The sequence below is a fragment of the Mytilus trossulus genome, chromosome 1 (assembly GCF_036588685.1).
Source record: "Mytilus trossulus isolate FHL-02 chromosome 1, PNRI_Mtr1.1.1.hap1, whole genome shotgun sequence".
NCBI classification, from domain to species: Eukaryota; Metazoa; Mollusca; class Bivalvia; order Mytilida; family Mytilidae; genus Mytilus; species Mytilus trossulus.
Window position 1 is genome coordinate 53,899,935 of NC_086373.1, and position 6,591 is coordinate 53,906,525.

Here is a 6,591-nt window from a genome sequence, read left to right on the forward strand (position 1 = left end):
AACTTTTTTCAAAATATGACAGAAATATATGGATCTTTGGTATTTTGTAAGTGGTTATGATTTTTTTTTTTTAAAACATATTTACAGTTGTTTTTTTGTACTGTTAACCTAGACCCTTTCATTATTTTTCTCCTGTCATATCTACGTTTATTAGTTCCTCCAAAAGATAAATCTGGATAAATATTGTAAGTTTCAAATTCGTTTTATCACAATAACAGTTATCAAAACATTTATCTAATAGATATAGGAAGATGTGGTGTGAGTGCCAATGAGACAACTCTCCATCCAAATAACAATTTAAAAATTAAACCATTATAGGTTAAAGTACGGCCTTCAACACGGAGCCTTGGCTCACACCGAACAACAAGCTATAAAGGGCCCCAAAATTACTAGTGTAAAACCATTCAAACGGGAAAACCAACGGTCTAATCTATATAAACAAAACGAGAAACGAGAAACACGTATATATTACATAAACAAACGACAACTACTGTACATCAGATTCCTGACTTAGTCCATTTAACGTTGAATACAACCAGAACATGTTATAAAAGTGATCTACAGGAAAATAAAATAGTAACGATTATCCTCGTTTCATGGGTTTTCGCTCTATTCGGTATGCGTAATGACGTCACGATTTCCATTGAAAAAAACATTCATAGTACGAACACATTTGACGTACGAAAGCATATGATTTTACCATAATGGAATAATATGAGAAGCATGATTTACCTTCTGTTGATTAATTCTTTAGTAAATTTGTTTATTAATTTAATCGTTTAATTATTTATTTCATTTGTGGTTATGTTCCAGACCATATGAGTATACGGTCCAGACCGTACGCGTACTGTCCAAATACTCATACGGTCTGGAACAGTTACAGAGACTATCGTATAGCTTGATTACATTGTAATAGTTTTAAAGCTTCGCAAAACAAAAAATGTACTCAGAGGGAGGTTAATCAAATGGTATAAATAAAAGTAAATAATTGAATGTCAGAATGTCCGGTCAACGTCAACACAGTAGCACCATATATATAGGGTCATCACTCGATCTTCCAATGGAGACATGATGAATTCGTATGATAAGGTCTTATTTGATTATTTACAAGAAAAATATTCAAATGTTTGACACTAACAATATTTTTTTAGGTCATGACAAAACTAAAAGACTGTAAAAAAACCACAGGTACTTGTGGACATGCTCTCATACATATCAGTCGACTGGCAAAAATCTCAAATGCTGTTTGTCAGTAACTTTGACATATATTCCCACTGAAAACAATTTAAATAAACGTCTAATAAAAAATAAATCAAAATTAAACTACATGAGGGTCATTCGGGATACTCCCACTCAGGGGCACCCAAAGGGTATCCTGTCCACAAGTACCTGTGAAAAAAACCAAAAACATCGCTGAAACAAACAAGAATAATAAAACAGCGTAGCTCAACTGATGATGTAATTTTCTCATTTCAGTCAACCTTTTTAATGATAAATTACTCGACCTACATCAGTTAAAACGGGAAATTACCCAGTGAATTCGTATTTCTAAAATGTTGATTCTACAAGTAATAATTAGTACAAGTGTTTGGAATGTGTAAAGTAACAAGATACCGGAAATTGTACAGTTTTGTCCGTGTTTGTCTTATAATTCTACTTAATATGATAAAATTGAGAATGGAAATGGGGAATGTGTCAAAGAGACAACAACCCGACCAAATAAAAAAAACAACAGCAGAAGGTTACTAACAGGTCTCCAATGTAGCGAGAAATTCCCGCACCCGGAGGCGTCCTTCAGCTGGCCCCTAAACAAATATATACTAGTTCAGTGATAATGAACGCCATACTAATTTCCAAATTGTACACAAGAAACTAAAATTAAATAATACAAGACTAACATAGGCCAGAGGCTCCTGACTTGGGACTTGCGCAAAAATGTTGCGGGGTTAAACATGTTTGTGAGATCTCAACCCTCCCCCTATACCTCTAAACAATGTAGAAAAGTAAACGCATAACAATACGCACATTAACATTCAGTTCAAGAGAAGTCCGAGTCTGATGTCAGAAGATGTAACCAAAGAAAATAAACAAAAAGACAATAATACATAAATAACAACAGACTACTAGCAGTTAACTGACATGCCAGCTCCAGACTTCAATTAAACTGACTGAAAGATTATGATTTTTTCATATGAACATCAGGCACAATCCTTCCCGTTAGGGGTTTAGTATCATACCATCATAACATATATGAGAAGAACATAACCCGTGTCATGCCAACAACTGGTTTTTAGAATAAATGTGTTTAGTTCCGATGCAAAGACCTTATCAGTGACTCAATATTAACGCCAAAATATGCAATCTTTAATGACTTGACAACAGTATCGTAATTATATCCCTTCTTAATAAGTCTATTCAAAGGTTTTGTAGGTTTTTGAGGTGAATACTGACACCTTTGTGCTTTATAAAGAATATTTCCATAAAAAATTGGATGTGAAATACCTGAACGTATAAGAAGTCTGCATGTTGAGCTATATTTACGAATGATGTCCTTATACCGATGATAAAATTTAGTAAATGTTTTTACTAGTTTGTGATATCGAAAACCCTGGTGTAATAATTTTTCAGTAATACATAAATTTCTCTCGTTAAAATCTAAAACATTGTTACATACACGAGCGAATCGTACAAGTTGAGATATATAAACACCGTAAGATGGTGACAAGGGAACGTCACCATCTAAAAATGGATAATTAACGATAGGAAATGAAAAATCATCCCTTTTATCATAAATTTTAGTATTCATCTTTCCGTGTAAGTGATATAGATATCAAGATCGAGGAAAGGGCAGTGGTCATTGTTAGTATTAGCTTTATTTAAAGTTAGTTCAACAGGATACATTTCATTAATATACATACTGAAGTCGTCATTATTGAGAGCCAAAATATCATCCAAATATCTATAAGTATTATCAAATTTGTTAAGCAGATGTTGTTTCGATGGGTCTTTGCTTATTTTTGTCATAAATTGTAACTCATAACAATACAAAAACAGGTCCGCAATAAGTGGTGCACAGTTAGTCCCCATTGAAATTCCGATAATCTGACGATATACGGAATCCCCAAAGCGAACAAAAATGTTATCTAGTAAAAATTCAAGGGCATATATAGTATCAAAGCATGTCCAATTAACATAGTTTTTTTGTTTCTTGCTTCTAAAAAATGACCTAAAAGAGTTTGAACATATATATTCAAATTCTGATTTTTTGAATGCCCATTTAATTAGGTGTGTGAATTTTTTCATTGACCTTAACCTTTTAAAACTGTTATCAGTTCTTCTTAAGAGGATGTTCTCTCAAACCGCTCAAATTAAACTAAATATTGAAAGTGGTAAATCTTGGGATCTTCATACGTGTGATTTGATATTTTTATCGAGCTGTCATTTGATAAAAAGCATTTAATTTTGGAGACAACTATATTGTACGTTGGTTTTCACATCTTCTTTTTTTATATATGCCGCTTTTAAGTATTACCACGTTCTCAGATTAACCACCAACGCCATATGGGACGTTTAATCATGTTATAGATTCAAAATTATTTTAAGAGCAATAAAATGAGTAATTCGGATCCCAATTTAAAAATCTAAAACTAAAATACAAAAAAAAAAAAACTCAACCCCAAAAAAACCCATTAAATTCCGATTTATCTTTTCTGCAACTACGAGTACAGTACTTTGTTTCATATCTCTTTGTTCGTTTTTTATTGCAGACCTAATAAGTCAAGCCTTTTTCCGACTGGTGTTTATACCTTATTCTGTTGAAGTAATGTTACATATCTGTCCCAGGATGAGGGAGGCTTGCGCGCTCACATACATATTTAACCCCACCGCGTTGTTGAAGTCTCTGTTCCAAGTCATGAGGTTAAATACGAATAGTTTATTTCTTTGTCTCAAAGTGTCATATTTATTTTCTCATGTCGGTGTTTTTAGTTCTTTTTTAGCTAACTATAACACATGTATCAGGTATGAATTATGATTACTGTTGAAGGCCGAAGGATGACCTTGTAGTTTATTACGTCTACGTCATTTGGTTTCTGTTTGTTAGATGTCTCATTGGTAATCATACCACAACATCTTTTTCATATTATTTTCTTTTCTGTACATATATATTAACCTTTGATATTGCATACAAGATGGTGAACTACTATTATTTGTCTATTTTTATGTATGATTTTGCTATAAAAAATAAAGGGTGTTTGGAAATACAGTGGACGAGTATAAACAAAACTACCATGCTTCACGGTAAATTAAAAAATCGGGGAGACCTGGTAAAATCAAACGTTACACTATATCAACCAACGGAACAGAGGAAAATCTGTGTTCTATTCCTGGCCATTATTATGTTGTCAGGGGCATTATATTCTTACTAAGAATATTAGATCAGTATTGGTTTAGTTGTGTCATTTTCGATCAAATCAGATTACAACTGCGGTAAATTGAGACAAAGCGAATTAGAAAGTCGTGAACGTTTGTTTTTACTTCCTCCGTTATTTAAAAAAGTATATAAGTATATTTATGTATGTTTCCACTATATTTAAAATAGACACATATATTGAACTTCTTTAAATTCTGTCATCATTCCTTAAACCTAAATCTTTTTAAAAATCGTTTTTCTTTAAGCTCATCATGTCAGTTTATTTGTTAGAACACGATAGGTGATACAGAAACAATGTATACCTCTGAGCACCTTATAGAATAATTTCATTTTTTTGGGGTACATAATTATATTGGAATCAATTTTATTTTTTTAAAACGGTTAAATATGTCACTTCAAAAATATAAATATTAGATTCTGAAATCATTTTTATCCCCTTATTTTAACAATATAAACCAAACATATTTCATTTTCTGTTTATATTATGAAAAATGCTGTGTCACAAGACACTGACTTAACAGCATATTAGTTACAAGTGACATTTCCGGTCAATGGCCCGAAAGGGTAGCTATATACATTTGTATATATAGTTGTCATTTATGGGATGGTCTGCATTTCAATCATTTGTATAAAATAATTATCCAAAGTTTATAGTTTTTTATGTTATTCATCAATAACATTAACCACATGTAGTTAGTGCAATAGTGATTACAAGGAAATGTATCACACTAAAATAAACATCAAAACTTTTTGTAAGCAGTTTATTTGAATGGAAGGCGTAACCTTTCTAAAGTGTGAAAGTATTATCCATTCATTCATATTTATTATTCTTTCGTTTTTCTTTTTTCATTTACGGTTTATCATAACAAATGAACAAACATGGCCGTATTTTCAACTCAAAAACTACTTTTTGTAAAGTGGGGGATTTTCTCGCTGCATTGAAGACCCGTTGGCGACCTTCTGCTGTTGTCTGTTCTTTGGTCGGGTAGTTATATATGTAGTGAATGACAGGCTTCAAAACTTTTCCAACTGCAAGGTAAGTCTGTTCACCGAGAAGATTTTGATGTGAACATACGGTTATATTTGTTCATTTGTTTTGATGAACCTTAGAATACAAATATCGTCTCTAAATGTTAAGTATCTTTCAGAAACAAAATTTGTTCAGTAATTAACCTCGCAATTTGAAAGTCAGGAATTGCTCCATAAATGCAATTTAATATTCCGAATGATGAAATGTTTACAATTGTAAAAGGCAAACGTAATGTTCACAAATTTCAATAATTTAGAAGTTTTGTTTTCTACAAATAGACCTTAAAATAAAGAAAGCATGATTCATTTTGTAAATTCAGGATCTAAAAATACATTTGAGCAACTGTTTTTGTAATTCAAGATATCAGTGTACTTAACTACATCTGGCCCGAGAACACAGTTATTTCTTAGTGTATTTCATTTAAACAATAAACGCCAGTTTGAGAAATGCACCTGTGCTTTCTTAAAAAATATGTTTTACAGTGTGATGTACTACTTTTGGGGCAAATTATATCTCTATTACAGTAAACTATATCAACTCCAACTGAAAATATGAATTATGTTTGACATCTGCAGACATACACATTAATTATATGGTCATTTTTTTTAATAAATTTACTGTTTGCAAATGTGTGAATTATTCTTAATACTACGATTATCTTATCCCAGACATAGATAACCTTAGCCGTATTTGGCAAGCTTTTTTGAAATGTTGGGCCATCAATGCTCTTTAACTTTATACCTGTTCGGCTTTCTGACTATTTTGATCAGAGTGTCACTGAAAATGGCAGTTGTAATCTTATAGTTCGTTGCTGTGTGTGTTATATTGTCGTTTGATTTTTTTGTGCACTTTAGTGTTTCTGATGTTTCGTGTATTTCCTCTCATAGTTGACGTGTTTCCCTCTGTTTAAGTTTATAACCCGGATTTGTTTTTTTTCACTCAATTGATTTCAAACTTTCGAACAGCGATACACTACTGTTGCCTTTATGTAATTTTCTTCCTTTTTCACCTGAACTGCTGAATCACTTCTTTACTTAAAAATGCATGACCAAAACAATGTAATTACATTCCCCCTACCTGACGTTGCGGAATAAAGCATAACAACACAATTGAAGTTGTATAAAAATAA